Source organism: Canis lupus, chromosome 22 (genome assembly GCF_003254725.2).
Source record: "Canis lupus dingo isolate Sandy chromosome 22, ASM325472v2, whole genome shotgun sequence".
Taxonomy (NCBI): domain Eukaryota; kingdom Metazoa; phylum Chordata; class Mammalia; order Carnivora; family Canidae; genus Canis; species Canis lupus.
The window spans coordinates 4,859,092-4,877,698 of record NC_064264.1 but is presented as its reverse complement, the minus strand read 5'-3'; the positions used below and the strand labels follow the sequence as shown (position 1 = coordinate 4,877,698).

Genomic DNA, 18,607 nt, shown 5'->3' with positions numbered 1-18,607 from the left:
TGCCCAAAAAGAGACCCCAAATCATTTACAGTATTCCGTTTGGCAAAGCTCAAGGAGCCCTCAGACGTCCCTGTATTTGGACTCCAACTGCATTCATTCCGTTAGGATACTACAGGGTGTTTGTTATCCTGGCTATTAGATCCAGCTCCTTGCCCGCCCCTCTTTGACGGAGCAAGTGGAATTGCAGCTGCTCCTATGTCTCAGTGGACACAGTGGATAGTATTTCCTGTGTAAAGACAAATCCTTTTAAAAGAAGTGGGAAAATAATATTCTGTTATGAAGGTATCAGGGATGCCATTACGCACCCCTCAGCCTGATGGTTGGTCTAGATCTTGCTCAGTTTGGCAGGACCCCTGCCCAAGCACAGGACAGGGGCTCCCCCGATGCTCCTTTTGGGTCTACAGGTATCCTGGGAAGTTGTGGGGAGGTGTCTGCACAGGGCAGTTGGACAGAAGCAAGCCTGCGGCACTGCTAGGGTCGCCCTGTTAGTCTGTCAGCTGGCAAGGAGCCCACTTCCTCCTGCAGGCAGCTCGGAGATGGAGGGCATGGTGGTCTCCACACAGGTAAAGCCTGGGTGGGCGGCGATGAAGGCCCCATTTAAGGTGGCTTTTGGGTGCATGCGAGGGACCCAGCACCTACTGATAGTAGGCCTATCAGTCTACTCATTGGGACCTTCCTCTTACCCCCTTGACAGTGTCTCCTCCCCATCCTGGCCACTCTCTCTTGCTCAGGGCCTAGGTCACTGGGTCCCTATCCTAGAACCACTAGAGCTCTCTATTCTCTATTCTCTGTGAGTTCCTTTCACACACCATCTTTACCGTCTTCCCAAACGGCTATAGTCCTTTACTTTCATAAGAGAACTTGATTTCCTTATCTAAACCACAGCCCACAGCTCCCAGCCAAAGCATCTGGATTCCCTTTCCTCGGGGGCCCAGAAAGTTCCATCTTCAAAGCTCTTTGAAAACCTTCAAATAGACCCATATCCTAGCTCTACAACAGAGTCTGCTGACAAAGGGTGGTGAGCCCACACTAAACACTCAATTCCAGGAACAGGGTGCTCACCAGAATGTTCCCTCAACAGAACACTAAGTCGGCACAGAAGTAGCCCATAAAAATAATACGTGCGGTTTTCTTATGTTTTCCTACCCCTTTTTTTATGACAATATGTCTGAATTAAATCAAGATCTCCAATTTACATAACTTTGAGACACCTTAAGAGATCTATTTCAAGAGCTGAATGGGAAGTGGATGAGCCAAAGCTCTCTTCCTAAAGTGTTTTTTAGGTTTGCTCGAGCACATGGCACTGTCAATGCCTGAAATGTCTATGCTGTGATGTTGCAACAATTTTTATCTGGAAAACTTCTTATTTCTTCATCTTTTATGATGCTTCAGGATCTCCAGGCACACCATTGTGTGCCTGTTATCCGTTATTCTGTTTCTCACATCACTCAATAGTGTCTATTCATCACTTGATTTTACAGGTGAGGAAACTGAAAGCATGAGTTTTAAAGGGATGGATTTAATTTTTTTTTTTTTATTTATGATAGTCACAGAGAGAGAGAGAGAGAGGCAGAGACACAGGCAGAGGGAGAAGCAGGCTCCATGCACCGGGAGCCCGACGTGGGATTCGATCCCGGGTCTCCAGGATCGCGCCCTGGGCCAAAGGCAGGCGCCAAACCGCTGCGCCACCCAGGGATCCCTAAAGGGATGGATTTAAAAATGGTATCATTTTGGGTTTATAAACATAAACATATTGAGGGCTCCTGAGACAAGAAGCCAATTTGTTTTCTGGAAAATCTGCACCTCCTACCTGGGTACATTTCACACACCCAGCAACACCATTGAGGATTATCCTTTGACCTATTTAATCAGTTGATAGAGGAAAACGGAACCTTATTATGGTTTATCTCAATGGATTTTATTTGAAACTCTCCACTTCCTTTTCTTTTCTTTTTTAAGATTATTTATTTATTCATGAGAGACACAGAGAGAGAGGCAGAGACATAAGGAGAGGGGAGCCCGATGCAGGACTTGATCCCAGGGTCCTGCATCACAACCTGAGCCAAAGGCAGCTGCTCAGCCACGGAGCCACCCAGGCATCTCCCACACACAAGTTCCCCATTTTCTAATAGTTTAATTTTGTTGTCCTTCTGAATTGCGTGGGGCGCAAATGTGACAGAAACCCTAAGCGCGTGGGGGGCAATGCTTTCCTATTCTACCAGGAGGCAGCCTTAGCTATTTCATTTCTAAAAGGAAAGGAACGATCTAGAAAAAGGGGAAGCTAAAAGTAACCCACGCTTCCATGGCTCGTTCCAGAAGTAGGAACAGATGGTTGACGCCGAGCAACAAGGAGGAAGCTTGCTGTGCCCCCCTTCTCCACAGCCCAAGTCAGCGCAGGCATCAGCGGCGCCAGGGCAGCTGCGGGCACTGACGCACCGAAACCAGGTGGAGCCCAGCTGTGCCTTTCCTCCTTTTCTTATAGAAACTCACCACTGGCCATGATCACATGATGGTGTCTCTGCTGCTGAAAATTGGATGGAACTTCAGGAGCACGTGCTTGTCAAACATGCAACCCTCCCCCTCCACCCCAACCTGTGCTCCAGTGTGGGGAAGTGGGTCACACAGAGGCACTCCGTGGCTTTCACACTGCATCAGAGGGTTGTGGCAAACAGGATGATGGGTGTTGCAAGGGGCAGAGACCACAAACCGTCTGCCACCACCTCCAGTCACCACAAGGAAGCTCATGGTTGCCTCCCTCTCTCAACCCTTTCCTGGCAAAGAGCATCTGACACTTTGCAAGAGGGCAGCTGCTTTCTGGAAAGAGGGCAGCTCTAATTAAAAGGTGTGATCAGGCAAGAGAAAGAAAAAAAAACCCAACTCTCAGATCACCGGCTCTTTTAGGGTACATCTGCATTCCCAAGGGTGATGGGTCCCAAATATGAGCCCTTGCTTTTGATTCAGCTCTGAGTGAGCAAAAATGAATTGAGAAGCAGCAAGATAGAAGCGAAGCCCCCTCCCCGCCCCCCAGGAAGCAGCCTTTCTGCTTTGGTTGGCCTGTGTTAAGAGCAGATTCTGCTCAGACCACTATGAGGCGCATCCTCCAAAAAGCTGCATCTTCCAGAAGATGATGTAAAGATGGCTCTGGGGGAGCAGGCATGATGTTCAGAGGAAAGGTCTATTCATTTCCTACCACTGCTGTAAATAATTACGGCAGATCCATGGCTTAACACAAAACACCTGTATTATCTTCATGTTCTGGAGCTCCAAAGTCCAAAATGGGTTTTACTGGGTTGATGTCATGTGTCAGCAAAGGTGTGTTCTTTCTGGAGGCTCTAGGGATAAGTCCATTATCCTGCCTTTTCCAGCTTCTAGAAGCTGCCTACGTTCCTTGGCTCATGGTCCCACTCCTCCATCTTCGAAGCCAGCACTGTGGCAGGCCTAGTGATCCTCACACTGCCATCTCTCTGATGCTTCCTGTTCTCTGTCCTCCTCCTGAGGACCCTTGTGATGGCCACAGGCCATCTGGGTAATCCCGGACAACCTCCTCGAGATCAGCTGATTAGCAACCTTAATTCCCTCTGAAATCTTAATGGTCCCATTGCCAGGGAACATCACATAGTCACAGGTTCCAGGAATTAGAATGGAGACATCTTTGCGGGCGGGGGGGGGGGGGGGACAATTAATCTGCCTACCACAAGAGGGATCACCAAAGAGTTTGCTTTTGTATCTCTATATCCTCATAGCAACCATGGAGGTGGAATGTTTATCAAGAAACTTTAAGAATTTTTTTTTTAAGATTTAAGATTTTTAAAATTTACTCATGAGAGACACAGAGAGAGAGAAGCAGAGACACAGGCAGAGGGAGAAGCAGGCTCCATGCAGGGAGCCCATCCCAGGACTCGATCCCGGGTCTCCAGGATCACACCCTGACCTGAAGGCGGCACTAAACCGCTGAGCCACCCGGGCTGCCCGAAACTTTAAGAATTTAAGTACTTTGCACTTTTTCCAAAGATACTCTCCTAGTAAGAGACAGAGCTGGAACATGACCCAGATCTGTTTTGAAAGCCCGTGCTCAGCCTCCCCACACTACGCTTCTACCCAGGACACAACCTGGCCCCTCTCCTGAATCCCTACAACACAAGGAGCCTGACAATTCTTCAGCAGGAGTCTCAGAGAAAATTCATCTTCCTTTAGGAATTTCAAAAAATACTAGTCATAAATAATAAAGAGTCAAGACAACTGGCTTCTACTTCATATGGCATTGCAGCCACTGCATACCTGGGCAAGGTGCCAAAACTTGCAGGTTCTCGGGATCCTCAACCTTAAAGCCAAGGATCTGGATGTCCAAGTCCACGGATTTATGATGTCTAAAACACCTTGCAGCTCTAAAATTCTAAAACCCAGTAATCACACTGGTGAAACCACTATGCTGCACGGCAGGTCCACCCAATGCATGGCTGAGCCATCCCAGATGCCCCTCGTTATTGTCACGTGCTCAACAGTAACGTATTCCAGGCACCCAAACCTATCAGCTACTTTTAGCATTTTTTCCCAGGAGCCCTGGCCTCTTGCTCCAAGTTGGACAGTCTCCCGCCCGTGCTTGTTGAACACGTTTTCTCCCATCATTTTTGTCCACTGCCATGTCGGGGCTTCTCGTCTGCCAGTCTCCCGTGCTAGATCTTCTCTTTTCCGGACCCCCTTCTTCCTCTTTCTTGATGCATCCCTTTGTTTTGATGGACCACACACCCTGGTAGTTTCCTAGGGAAGTATAAAAGGAAGGCAATGCATGTGAAGGCTTGGAAAATGCCTTTCTTCTCACCTCAATGTGTGTAGCTTATAAATTCAGGGTGGAAGAGCGCTGTGGCTCAGCGAGGCTCCTTGTCTGCTAACTCTGGATGGCAATCGGATGTGGTGACTCGTGAGCCTTTGTAGATTGCTGGGGTTTATTATTATTATTATTATTATTATTATTATTATTATTATTATTAATTATTTTGGTCTCTCTCTCCAGAAGTTTTTGGAACCTTTATCTCTCGTGTCGTGTAGCTACATAATGATGTGAGTCTTGCTGTGAGTCTTTCTTGGGTTGTTGCGCTGGGCAGTCCGTGAGTGCTGTCACCTGGAACTCGGCCCTCCAGTTCCCAGAGCTTATCTCGTCGCATTGCTTTGTCTCGTTTCACTACTTCCTCCTCCTCTTCTTTTCTCTTCTGAATGAAAGTCTTGGTAGTTCATATTGAACATTCTAGATGGATCTATCTCTTTTATTTTTCACATCATCCACTGCTATAACTTCACTTCTGTTTTATGTGTGATTTCTTCCATATGATCTCGTAGCCTTTTAATTTTTTGGAAAAGTATCATTCTTAACCTCAAAGAAATGTTTCTTCCTTTGCTTACTTTTACAGGCTCTCATTCCTGTTTTGGATTCAATGTCTTCTCATAATTCATTGGGGATGTTAGGTTTGTTTTTTTTTTTTAACTTTCTATTATGAAGTAATTCTAGAATTGGCAGGAAGTTGCAAGGATAGTACAGGGAGGTGCCAAGTGCCTCTTACCCCTTTGCCCAGTATCCCCCGATGGTTACATCTTACATACTTGAAATATTATATCAAAACCAAGGAACTGACATTGGTGCAAAGTGTTCGTATAATTCTCTGTCATTCGATCCCATAAAATACATCACCACTAAGATCCCCCTTGTGCTGCCCCTTTATAATCTCATCCTTTCTCCTTCACCACAGAACATTGACTTTTTAAAGTTATTTTTCCTATTTTCAGCATAATCTGTTTCCTCAATGTCCTTTCTCTCCCTCTCTCTCTTTCTTTCTCTCTTTCTCTCATCCCTTTCATTTTGGAAGCTACTCGAAAATGTCTGATGATGTTGCCTATTGACTTGTAGTTGAGCATGAAGCTTAGCTGTGGATGGTTAGGGGCCTCATCTCAGGGAGATCATAGGCAAGTTTGCTTTTTCATTGGAGGATCCTCCAGTGTCAGCATCTGGGATCTTTTCTCTAGGCTCATTTGAAGGGTCCAGTGAAGAATCCTCTGATCTTCACCCCAGGGTTGGGGAGGACTGTAAGCCTGGCTGCCAACTTCCTGAAAGCAGAGTGTGGGGAGGGAGTGAAGAGCCTACTATTCCAAGGGCAGATTTTCACTTAATTCCCCTGTCTTCAGCTTGTACTCCTGTCTCTCCCCAATCTCCTTCACTGTGGTTCTCCTGAGTTTCTTAAGTTCAATTTCTTTAAAGAATAAGCCTCCAGTCTCTCAGTCCAGCAAGAAGGCAGTTGCCTAAACTTCACAAAGATAGGGAAGGGTGTCTTAACCGCTCCCGACAGATTTCTAAGAAATTCCGGGTTCTCAGCCTTGCCTCATGGCACCTCACACTTGTTCAGAACCTTTCTGTGGGTCTGAAAATAAAACCCTAACTTGCCACCATGCTCCCTCTCGAGAGGGAGCTCACGTAACCAACATTAGTTACAAATCCTCTAGAGCCCCAAATTTTGTTGAAGTCTCTTTCATCTGATGCTGTTTCTTATCCAATTCACTTTGTCCTCTTGGACTTTTTAATTTTCTTATTTCCTCTCCAGTCATTTTAATAAGATCCTAAGGGGGAAAGGAGCATGTTGTTAATCTGCCATGCTTATGCAGCATTCAATAACTGCTGTTTAGAACAACATTTGAAAAATATGATGAAAGCTGAATCTGTGTTCTAGTGAATTTTAAATATAGAAGTAACATGGTAGTATATTTCAGAAAAGTATCGCACACACACAAAAATTAAGATTACTTCCACTACTCAAAATTAATTTCCTTACCCCTTATTTGTCTTTAAAACTTTGTTGGGTGATACATCGCTCTATCTCCCAGGTATATTCACCCTTATTTCCTACTACTGCAATACCAGGGTTGTGAAGTTTGACAGCATAGGTGAGGGAAGGCTAAAGTCGAAATGAGCTCCAGACAGTATGTAACTTTTGCCTCTAGAATTAATCACCTCTAACAAATGACATGGACCCACAGAGCTCTTTCTCTGGGTTCTTTGCAGATGACTTGAATGAATTATGCTTTTGTCTGGTCTTCTCATCTTTGTCCTCTAGAATCCAGATTGCTTCTGAGTGACCATTGCCCAAGTGGATGCCAAACAGGGCAAGAGAGAGCTGGGTACAGGAGAAGTTGGTTTTGAAAGATCTGAGTAGGGTCTCCTGAAGGTTGAGAACCTGAAACAAGGGTGTAGGCAAGAGAGAGAGACCTTGCCAAGAAGAAAGAATTTAGCAAGAATGAGACCAAAGAGAAAAGTGGAAAAAACAAACAAACAAACAAACAAACCAAAGAGAAAAGTGGACAGTAATGGAAACAAAGACAATGGAGAATGTATGAGAAGAGAACAAAAGCAATACGAAAGAGAGACATGAATCCAACACAAAGAAAGCTAGCACCGTTAGCCAGTAAGTATTGGTCTGAACAGAATTGAAGTTAGCCCATTCATTGGCTCAACAAATACGCAATAAATCTATGCAACAGCTACCATGTACAAGCCTGGGTAGGAAGGAATAAAATAGGCCAACAAATATTTTTTAAAAAGAGAGAAAAGGAAATATCAGATGGTAAGAATTAAAATAAATGTAGTTGAGTGACAAAGTTGTCTCCAGGTGGTGGTTGTTTAAGTTCAAATTTGAATGACAAGAGGGAAGGAACCAGCCTGCAGAGATCCAGGCAAATGATTAGCAAAATGCAAATTGAAAGCATAATGAGCTATCATATCACTTTAATACCTATCAGACTGGCAAAAATTCAAAAGTTAGGTGATGCCAAATATTGGCAAGGATATAGAGCAACAGGAATTCTTATTCACTGCTGAAGGGAGGACAAATTGGTGCAACCAGTTTGAAAGTAATTTTGTGTTACCTGGAAAGTACTGACATGCTTATATCCTTGAAATGACTAGTCCACATCTAGGTATGTGCCACAGAGAAACTTTTACACGTATATTAGGAGATGTGTCTGAGAATGTTCGTAGTTTTGTTGTAACAGCAAAAGGTGGGATAGGCTCAATGTCCACCAATGGTAGGCTATAAAATCGATAATTGCATCTTGATATTTTAGTGCAATAAAATACGATATAGCAGCGAAAAGGCATGCATTACACCCTCATTCAACATCATGATGAACCTCAGGAACATAGAACAGAGTGAAAAAAAAGCAAGTGGCAGAAATACTATGATTTCATTAACATGCAATCTAAACCCTGTTTAGAGATACAAACCAACCAACCATAAAGAAAAGCAAGAGGATGCTTGATACAAAATTCAGGCTAGCATTTATCTCAGAGTGGGTTGGGATCAGGGAGGAGCTCACAAGTTTGACAGTTAAATGGCTGATGATTGGTGGGTACATGAATATAAGGTATGTTGTTTTTCTTTAAACGTGATATGTATCTTATAAATATTGCATGTATTCATCACAAGTTGCTTTTAGCTAAAAAACAAAACACAAAAAGTGGGGCGATACTGTAGGCAGAGGAAACGATGAACACCAAGGCTAGATTTTTCTACAGGATGTGAGAGAGGAGGCCGGTGTGGCTGAAGCTCAGCCGATGGGGACGAGGTAGAGAAAGATGAGGTCAGAGGACTGAATATATGGGGTGACTGATGATGAGAAGAATAAGGGCCAAGATAGTGAGGGATTCAATAATGTTGAAGAATTGCTGGAGTGAGGATAACAGAAGTATTAGTGTTTTCCAGAGAAATGCAGACAACAGGATATAAAAGAAATTTATCATGAAGAAGTGGTTCGCGTGATTATGAGAGCTGAGAAGTCCCAGGGCCTGCCATCTGCCAGCTGGAGACCCAAGAAGACCAGTGGTATAATTCGGCCCAAGTCAGAAGACCTGAGAACCAGGGGCCCCATCATGTAAATTCTAGTTCAAGGGCAAGAGGAGATGAGAGGAGATGTCCCGGTTGAAACAGCAAGGCAGGAAAGAAAGGGGGGTTGTGAGTTCCTCCTTCCTCCATATTTGTGTTCACTTCAAGCCCTCAACGGATTGAATAATGCCCACCCACCACAGGAGGCCCATCTACTTTACTGAGTCAACCAATTCAAATGCTAATCTTTTCTGGAAACACCCTCACATACACCCCACCCCCCAAAAAAAATCATGTTTAACCAGACAGCTGGGGATCCCTTGATCCAGTCACACATAAAATTAAGCATCACAGTGGAGTAAGTGGTCTGGGGGTCAAGGGATGATGCTCAGACAACAGGAGGCTTTGAAGTTAAGATTTCAGAGGTGAGGGGCGCCTGGGTGGCACGGTCAGTTGGGTTTCAGCTCAGGTCTTGATTTTGGGATCATGCGATGGAGACTTGCGTCTGGTTCTGCGTTCACTTTGGAGTCCGCCTGGGATTCTCCTTACCTCTCTCTGCCCCTCCCTCCCTCACCCTGCGTGCACATTGTCTCTCTCTCTCTCTCTCAAACAAATAAGTCAACCTTAAAAAATATATTTTGGAGGTGACACTTTAATCAGTGATGATGATGTCATAGGATCTTAAGAATGAGTAGTCAAAAGGGATGAGAAAGTAGAAGGCAGGGTGGGGGTGGGTCAGCCCCTGGGGTGTGGGACCTGGACTAATCTGACAAGCCACTTACCAGGCAGCCGTGAGGGCCACCGCGGGGCCACCTGTCCTGCCACCTCCAAACCAGCTACCTTGAGATCCAACTTTTTGTCCTAATCTTCAGTTTCTGTGGGAAGGGAAAAGTTTGGTTAATGAATGGACCAAAGGGGGAGCATGCCCGGGCTCTGGGTGGCAGCAGAGTTCCAGGGGGCCGACACACTGGCCCCAAGAGGGCAGAAGGCCAGTCAGTGGGCCACGCGGTATCTTCCCACAGCCCCTCCAATCTTCAAGGAGTTTACTAAGCTCAAAAGTGGTGAGTATGTTGAATTCCTCTTTGAAAATGGGGAAGAAGTTGAACCCCATGTCTGAATTTAACGCAGCATGCATAGGTGGGGCAATATGCAAGAGAGAAGAGCGTGAGAACTAAGGCCCAGAAACAGGCAGAAATCACAGGAAGGACTTGACGGGCTGCCAGTCTTGAAGTGAGGAGACTGTCCAGAGTTGCCACGCCTGTGACAGGCAGTGGGGCACCAGCCACCACCTCTCATTTGTGCAAGGAGGGCACTGGGTCTCAGAGACGTTAGCTATTTGCCCAAGATTATTCACTTGCTAACATGCTAGAGGCAGGATTTGAACCCAGGCCCACTGGACTCCGCACCTGTGTTCCTTACCACCATCCAGCAGCTGGAGAGAGGAAGTACATCCACTGGGTTCTGAGGGCTGAGTGGGGACCCTCCAGAGAGGAGGGGAGAAGGGAAGACAAAGGGGAATGGTAGCAGGCTGAGGAGTGCACGGGGCGAGCAGAGCCAGGAGATGAGCCACTGCACTGTGCGCAGGCTTCGGCGGAGGCCACGCCAGCTGACCAGGTCCCCAGGGCCACACACTTTCTCACCTCCAAGCAAGGGAGCTGTTTCCTCCCTCCAGAATTACTTCTCCTCAGTCTTCACCTCAAAGCTTTTTCTTACTCTTCAAAATTTATTCCAGGGGCCATTATATCAATATTCATTTTCTGATTTTCCTTACTGACTTCTGATTATGTAAGACTATGTCCTTATTTATTTATTTATTTATTTATTTATTTATTTATTTATTTATTTTGAAACTGCCCACCAAAATGCTTGGGGGTAAAGGGGCACCATTTCTGCCATTATTCACAGAAGTCTCGGAATCACATACCTACATATGCCCAGAGAAGTGCTGGTGAGATGCCCACCCTGGGGGAAGCTAGGCCGAGGCGAATGCGTATGCTCTGCACTGTGTTCGCAACTTCCGTAATTCTTGAAGCTATTGCAAAATCACAAAGGTGTTTACTGTTAGAGCTAAGAAGCAGGAAGAGAAAGCCAAGAAAGAGAAAGAGGAAAAGGAGGGGGGAGGGGTGGGAGAGAGTGGGGGAGCATCTCCTGCTCCGCACCCCTGCAGGCTCTCTTACAAGGACATTGCACTCCTGAGACCCACACCTTCCATGTTGCTGTTGTCATGGGGTCTCCAACCTGATATGGAGCCTTCAAAACTCTCTTTATCTCCACTAAGCAATGTAGGTGCAGGAAACTAGAGACCCAGATTTCTTCCAGAAACAAAACAAAACAAAAGGTGGAGGAGTTATGCCCCAGGAGCCCTCCCTTCCCAGATGCCCAGGTGGTCCAAGGGCACATGGTCCCCCCTCCGCCCATGGCCATACTGGTGGTTTCCCTTCCTTTCAGCCCGGCATTGCTGTTAACCCATTGGATGGCTTCTCTGCTTCCAGAAAAATAAGACTGTCTGTCCTGCCACCTATCACCACGGAGACTATCCCCGAAGCTGGTTTTCCTGCTACTAGGTCGGTTTCCCGAGTCCCACTCACCGGCTCCTCCTTTAACCTCCCGTGGCTGAGAATTGCAAAATCCAAAGAGTGGATTAAATCATCCGCGGGCTCTCTTCCAGCCCTGCCATCTGCGGTTCTGCGGCTCTTGAGAAATCAGACCTGAATACCCCCAAAGAGGCCTGGCCTTCCTAGGAGATCTAAGAACCTTCTCGGCCTAGGCTGGGTTGCCAGCGCCCTCTCGTGAGCAGATCTGACCCGTCACAGAGCCAGGAAATGACGTCGTCAGGAAATTGCAAAATCAAAATAGCAACGAGGCAAGCACCTAAATATTAAGGGTTGACCTTGATCAGGGCTTTGGATGCCGACCTGCAGGCCGCACGAGGCTTACCCCCTCCACCCTTGCAGCACCCCCATGGAGGGAGCCGTGCTACTTCTGCCATTTTAGAGATCCCTTGTCCAAGGCCGCCCAGCTCCCACCCAAGCCCTGAACTCAGGCAGCGGGATTCCAAGGCGTCTTCAGAACTCACCACTACCGTGTCCCATCAGAGGAAAATGACTTTAAGAGGTTGTCAGAAATGGAAAACTACTTTAGGGATCCCCTAGCCAGCATCTCCCCCCGCGTGGCCCACTCTAGAGGCGGGTCCGCAGAAGGGTGTAAGGTTATGGGAGCAGGTTGGTGGGGGTGCAGAGACCCAGGGGTCCAAGATCAAACAAGTTTGACCAATACCAAGTTGAAGAACATTTATGGTGACACAGCTCCCTGCCTTCATTACTACGCTCGGGTGAAAGAAAGAATGAGATAGAATAATGAGAAAGAACGTGATCGAATGTGTCACGTATACCCCCAACTCTTTAGTTTCTCTTTAGTTCCTCTACGTCAGAGCATATCAGGCCAGGTGGCTCTTTGCTGTGGGACCTTTCTTGTGGGTGGCAGGACGATTAGCCCCATCCCTCGCCTCTGCCCACTAGATGCCAGGAGCACCCCTGCCCTCTCCTCACATTGTGACCACCAAAAATGGCTCCAGACGTTGCCAAATGTGAGTGGCAAAAACGCACCTGGTGACCCTTGTTTTAGGCCATAGAGTTCTTTTCTTCATGGAGCGACTCAAAGGACTAATGTTGCAGGGAACTCACTTCTGGAAACACCGTTCTAGCTCATTGATGCTCGGCTTGTAGGCGAGGAAATGAAGACCCAGGGAGGTGAGGTGACTTGCTCATGTCAGTTAGGTCATGGGGGTGATGCCTGTAAGAGCCCTTTCCACAGGGGCTTCGGGCCTATCCTAGCACCTCCTGGGTGACTCTGACAATGGGGGTTGGGGGCGGGATCCAGAGGCAGGTCAGTGAAGCCCTTACCTTGGTCACCGCTGCTGTTTCACAGATACTCAAATCCTCTAGCCGTGTGTTTTCCTCCTATTGATGCAGCTAGTGGACCCGGGGACTCAGACACTCGTCAAAAGAAAGACCAGCTCATGACTGACCCCACCGTCAAGGTCATACTGCAATGAATTTCTCTTTTCCAACCAAAAGCACTGGGAGGCTAAGTTCAGAAAGAATCCCTTTTCCTTAAGAATTCCCCTGAAGTCCCCCTTCCTCATGGGCTCCCCAACAATGGTAGTATTGAGGGCCAAAGTTGACATCCTGTGTCTCCTTTTCCCCCGAGGAACCTTTGGAATGGGGGCAGGTTCCATCTACTGAGGCTGATGTGATGTGGAATCAGGATCAGGTGCGTAGATAATAGGGGATCCGATGGAGTCTTAGAAAGCAAATGCTGTGCTTTCTAGAGTGCTCCTCAAGCAGAGGCCAAATTCTGAGGTCAGGAGGACCCAGAGGAGGGGGAGGTTGGATGAGGTATAAACTTAGTACCTACCCTTCCTCTCCATGGGCTAGTGTATAGATCATTCCAGAAGCAGGGACACACTTTATGCCTTTCTCAGTCCACTGCAACTTTGGGTTTCAACCACCTAGATGCTAACCTTGGAAGATTAGGGGGATAGTCTATGGCCAGTTGCTTCCGGTCCACATGGTACTCTAGAGAGAGCTGTGCTTGCCCAGGAGGTGCCCACACAGTGTGGACAACGCTAGCTGCCGGTCCCACCCACTGTGCTTGCCACGGGGCCAGCGCTGCTCTTCATGCTTTGCCCTTATAACTCATTTTGAGTAAGGAAAGGGTTAAGGTATAGTCAGGGAGCGATGGGGGCCCCTGACCAGGCCCTAAAACTATTCCTGGTAGGCAGAAGCTGCTTAGATAGAGTGAAGGAGAGATAAGGGACTAGACCAGACCACCCGGCCTTGCATGCTGGGCCTCGTGTGTTTCTTTGGCGTCTACACCGTAACCACAGAAAATGGGCAAACCTCAAAGAAGTAAGTCATTAAGGCCATTGCCACCAGTCCCTGCTCAAACCCAGATGGCACAAGACTCCCAAGGCCACAGCTTCCTGGTCAAGTTCTCCATGAAAGGCCAGCCCTGAAAACTGTCTGTGGCAGCCCACTGGGGACCCCTCTCACTCCAGAGAGCTTTTCCTTTCCTTGCCGCTCCCACCTTCACTTAGTAGATGTTCACTCCCCCCCCGCCCCCCGTTGTGTCTGTGAGACCTGCTCTCCGACTCGGGAGACAAGAACCCTGCCATTCTGCCCCAGGTTCATGTCCACAAGCTCGCGTGGCAAGCACTGCTATGATGCCCGTCTGCAGATGAGGAAACTGAGACACGAGCATCAAATAAGTTGCACGAGGCCACAGAACTAGTAAGTATGGGAGCCAGCTTTGAAATCCAAGGGGCCTGGACCCAGAGCCCCCCGCCCCACCCCCACCCCTGCCCCGCATCCCCACAAGGCTGAAAACACAGCTCTGGGAGCCCTGCCGTTAAGGTGATAAAGACACCGTGGACTTGGCAGGGAACCACCCAGGGCACAGCACTGACACGGGAGAGCTGGGTTCTTGTCTCCTGGAGTCGAAGGATGAATCTCAGGGACAATGGAGAATGAGTAAAGCCATAGGAGTTTAGTAAGCAAAGATGCAGAGAAAGCTCTGAGAAGTGAGAGGAGTCCCGACAGGGTTGCCACTGAGGGCTTTTCGGCTGGCCTTTTATTGAGAACCTAGCCAGGGAACCCAAAGCCTTGAGATCCTCGTGCCATCTTGGTTTGAGCAGGACTACGATATCATCTTATTTTTTTTTATATCATCCTTAATGACTTATTTCTTCAAGGTCTGATGAGTTTCTATGATTACTTGGTAACCATTAAAGGAAGATACTCCCTAACATTTTGGAGCTAGGAAGCCAGATTTTTTATTATTATTATTATTATTATTATTATTATTATTATTATTATTTTCACTGTCTTATCTCTGTTTCCTTAGGGTGGGTAGGAGCCTGATTCTGGGTCCTCTCGGTGTCTTTGGGATTTATGGGAGCCTGACTCTGGGCCTCTCCCTTGTCTTCCCCACCTAGCCCCGTCTCAGAACGCGCTCTGTAATGACTGGAAAGACAGAAAAAACCAACTCTTCCTTTTCAAAAGGTGACGTGTTGCCCTTTTGGGAAAATGACATATATAAAGCAGAATCTGGTCAACCATCTTCCTAAAGGGTGATTTTCTAGACAATGATAAAGACTGATTAAGTGCTTTTCTTCCCATGGGGACACCGAAGTGAGCTGGAAACACCTGATTTTGGTCGCCTTGCTGGGCCTGCTTCTTTGCGGGAGGCTCGTCATGTGTGGAACTCAAAGCGATGCTGCCATCTGCTGTAGAAGTGGAGGATTTCCCCCTCTCTTTCCTAAACAATTTAACAGTTGTAGAAATAAAGGAGAGATTTCAATCTTAATCTATCTCCTCATGTGCTAAATTGGTGCCTCATTGTGATCATGGCTAAAGACATAATTTTGGTTCACCTCCCATGAGAGCATATTTCAAGGTCTTTTTTTTTTTTATAAAGATTTTATTTATTTATTCACCAGAGACACACAGAGAGAGGTCGAGACACAGGCAGAGGGAGAAGCAGGCTCCCTGCGGGGAGGCCGATGTGGGACTCGATCCCAGGACCCCAGAGATCATGACCTGAGCCAAAGATAGATGGTCAACCATTGAGCCACCCAAGTGCCCATATTTCAAGGTCTTAATTGCGGTGTTGATGCTTAACCAACAGACCACTGACTTCCCTCAACCGCCACCACCACCACAGACATCCGGGCACAGTGATCTCTCACCTGGCCCTGGAGCCACTTCCATCTAATCACCTGCCACTGTTTCCTTCCCTACACACTTTCTTCTCCAGGTGATCACCCTCATGGAGGGCAGAGCACATACTCCCCTTCATGCAACCCCCGGAGGTCCCCCAGGGTCAAATGCAGACTCTTAGCATGGCCTGGGCAGCCCCACCTCATCTAGCTCCTGCCTGCTCTGACCTCTGGGTTCCTCCAACCACGACCTTCTGTCTTTTTTTTTTTTTTTTTTTTCACAAGAAAGGCTCCTTTGCCCCCCTTGGATCTTTTGTATTTGCCATTCTTTCTGCCAAAAGGTTGCTCTGGACCCCAGTCTCTGCAGTCTGTCTCCTCTGTTACTTAAAACTTAGAATCAATGTCACCTCCCCAGGGACACTTTCTGGCCACTTATTTTAAGACATAAAGCCTCAGTCTCTACTACATAACAGGTAAGTGATAAATATTAATTTCCTTCTGTTTACCAGACAGCACAGGCTCTGATGCTGTTGATCAGAAACAAAGCCACGAGCATGGAGAATTATTGTGTGGAGCCCTCACCTGCCCCCGGCTCTGATGTTGGCACAGGATTGGGAGAGCACATTACCAATTAGAAGAAGTTCATTTAGCTGAGAAGGCCGAGGGAAGAGCTATTAGCGGGTGAGTTGGGCTTGTCCCCCCTCCCGGGCCCCCCCCCACACACACATGGTGGTCCTTACCGTTACCCACACCCCGGGTCCCACACAGCTACCATAATCCACGTTCATAAAAAGAGACACCTCCGGATCTCCTCTGGTTTCTCCTCTCAGGCTAAAAGTCAGAGATGGATCTCAGGCATAAAAGCCACAGAAAAATGGCACTTTGGATTGTGGATCACCTTCCTGCTGTCTTCATTAGAGAAAGTCCTTAACCATGTATGGGGTGTCTGATAAAAGACAACATTTGAGCGGCATTTTACAGGCTGCAAATGCTTTCACATACAGGGTCTCGATTATAACCCATCACGACCTCTACAGGTGAGGTTGGCTAATGGCCCACAGATCTAGCAAGCAACCAAACCCAAGTTGCATGCCCAAGGCATTGGAAGTATTTCTTTTTCATAAATCTGGGTCTGGGAAAGAAGGTTCTCCCAAGTGGAAATTTGTTGGAGAAAATATTGTATAGAATGAGAGTGTCCGGGATCCCTGGGTGGCGCAGCGGTTTGGCGCCTGCCTTTGGCCCGGGACGCGATCCTGGAGACCCGGGATCGAATCCCACGTCGGGCTCCCTGCATGGAGCCTGCTTCTCCCTCTGCCTGTGTCTCTGCCTCTCTCTCTCTGTGTGTGTGACTATCATAAATAAATAAAAATTAAAAAAAAAAGAATGAGAGTGTCCACTCTGAGGGTTTGGAGCATGATCACTAATTCACTTCCGGCAGGTACTAAAACACACCTGTTTCCCAGGGCGAGACTGGCGCACTGACCTACATTTACAAACCAGTGATCACAGGCTACTTAATGATCATTTCTGTAGTAACAAATCTTTCCAGTGACTTGCTGGCTTGAACTCTAGGTTGAGAAAAGTGACATATTTTTAAGCATCGTCTTACCAGGACCCGGATGTACAAAAAGTAGACATCCAACATTTTTCAATGTTAGCCGATTTAGGCTTTGGCAACGAAAGAGGGTTGGTTGGGAAGTGACTCTCTGAGTTCACTCCGGCCACCAAGAGCAGCCCCCTGGATAGATGACTGGCCAAGACGGTGACGTGTATCCTGGAAGATGGCCAGGAAGTGGTCAAAATGTCACGTTAGCTCACAGAAAGCCAGTAGTAGTTCACATGTGCTTTGAGAGTAGAAACCACAAGCACTGGTTTTCTCTGAACTTTCGCATCAGAGGAGAGTAGGTGTTCTAAGTCCTAGCTCTGTAGCACTTGTGCTAATATTATCTTATTTGATGCTCAAACCAACCCTGCAAGGTGGATGTGCTACCTCGCCTTCCAGATAAAGAAGAAAAGACGTGGAGAGATTAAAGGCTCTGGTCAACATGACACAACCTGAAAGCATCTGAGCCAGCCTTCAAATGTGGGTTTCCTGACTTAATCCTCTGCTTCGCATTTTCATCATGCTCATGGGCCAATCACCTTCTCATTCCCAAGATAAGTTATGAGAGTTTGCAAAGCAAACTCTTAGGAAAAAAAAAAACATGGTTGTAGTGCAGATGTGATTTTCAAAATGATACATCCTCTAGACAGGAGAGCTTAGAAAAGAGATTTAAAAAAAATATTTTATTTATTTATTCATAGAGAGAGAGAGAGGGGCAGAGTCACAGGCAGAGGGAGAAGCAGGCTCCATGCAGGGAGCCCGACACGGGACTCGATCCTGGGTCTCCAGCATCATGCCCTGGGCTGAAGGCGGCGCTAAACTGCTGAGCCACCCGGGCTGCCTGAAAAGAGCTTTTTCCAATCTCACTATATGGAGGTATTCATCATTAAATAAACATGGTAAATCTCATTCTGGTCTAGTTTTTCCATTTGGGCAGTTAACATATTGTTAAAATAAAATTATAATCATGGCTTTCAAGAAAACATACACAGGCAACCATGGCAGATCCTCCTAAGGGACAGACTAAGATGAAAGCAATGACATGACTATTGTACGTGGTAACAAAGATATTATTAGTGACCTGGACAGTTTGAGTGGAATAGTTGAAATAGAAACTCTGTTGGATTAAGCAAAAAAGAAAAAGAAGAGGTATAGGAAATAAAGACAAAAATTAAAGATTCTTCTTTGAAAAAAGCTGCGAAAAGAACATAGAGGGAACAATGGAGGGACACTCGGGTGACTCAGCGGTTGAGCATCTGCCTTCAGCTCAGGGTGTGACCCCGGGGTCCTGGGATCGAGTCCCGCATCAGCCTGCTTCTCCCTCTGCCTATATGTCTGCCTCTGTCTCTCATAAATAAATAAAAATCTTTAAAAAAATAAAAAAAAAAAGAAGTGACGGTGGAGATGAATGTGAAGTCAAAGAAT

The 18,607-nt window shown here is 46.9% G+C and overlaps 2 long non-coding RNA genes across 4 annotated transcripts in view; one reads left to right on the top strand and one right to left on the bottom strand.

The window, feature by feature from the left end:
* Positions 1-11,660, bottom strand: part of LOC112678881 (uncharacterized) — a 36,460-nt gene extending 24,800 nt beyond the window's left edge. The window contains exons 1-3 of the long non-coding RNA XR_003147959.3: positions 11,450-11,660; positions 10,786-10,893; positions 9,644-9,736 (exon numbers count right to left, since the gene is read on the bottom strand). This is a non-coding gene — a long non-coding RNA (uncharacterized LOC112678881). The remainder of the gene's footprint in view (positions 1-9,643; positions 9,737-10,785; positions 10,894-11,449) is intronic.
* Positions 11,661-11,723: 63 nt separating this feature from the next.
* LOC112678752 (uncharacterized) lies at positions 11,724-16,957 on the top strand. 3 transcript variants are annotated; one of them, XR_004808224.2, is made up of 8 exons: positions 11,724-11,975; positions 12,486-12,610; positions 12,789-12,900; positions 13,071-13,133; positions 14,048-14,152; positions 14,857-14,923; positions 16,089-16,260; positions 16,410-16,957. It is a non-coding gene; the product is annotated as an uncharacterized LOC112678752 (long non-coding RNA). The 3 variants fall into 3 exon arrangements; XR_004808223.2 differs by having other exon boundaries at positions 12,789-13,133; XR_003147813.3 differs by lacking the exons at positions 16,089-16,260; positions 16,410-16,957 and adding an exon at positions 15,054-15,288 and having other exon boundaries at positions 12,789-13,133.
* Positions 16,958-18,607: the final 1,650 nt, after the last annotated feature.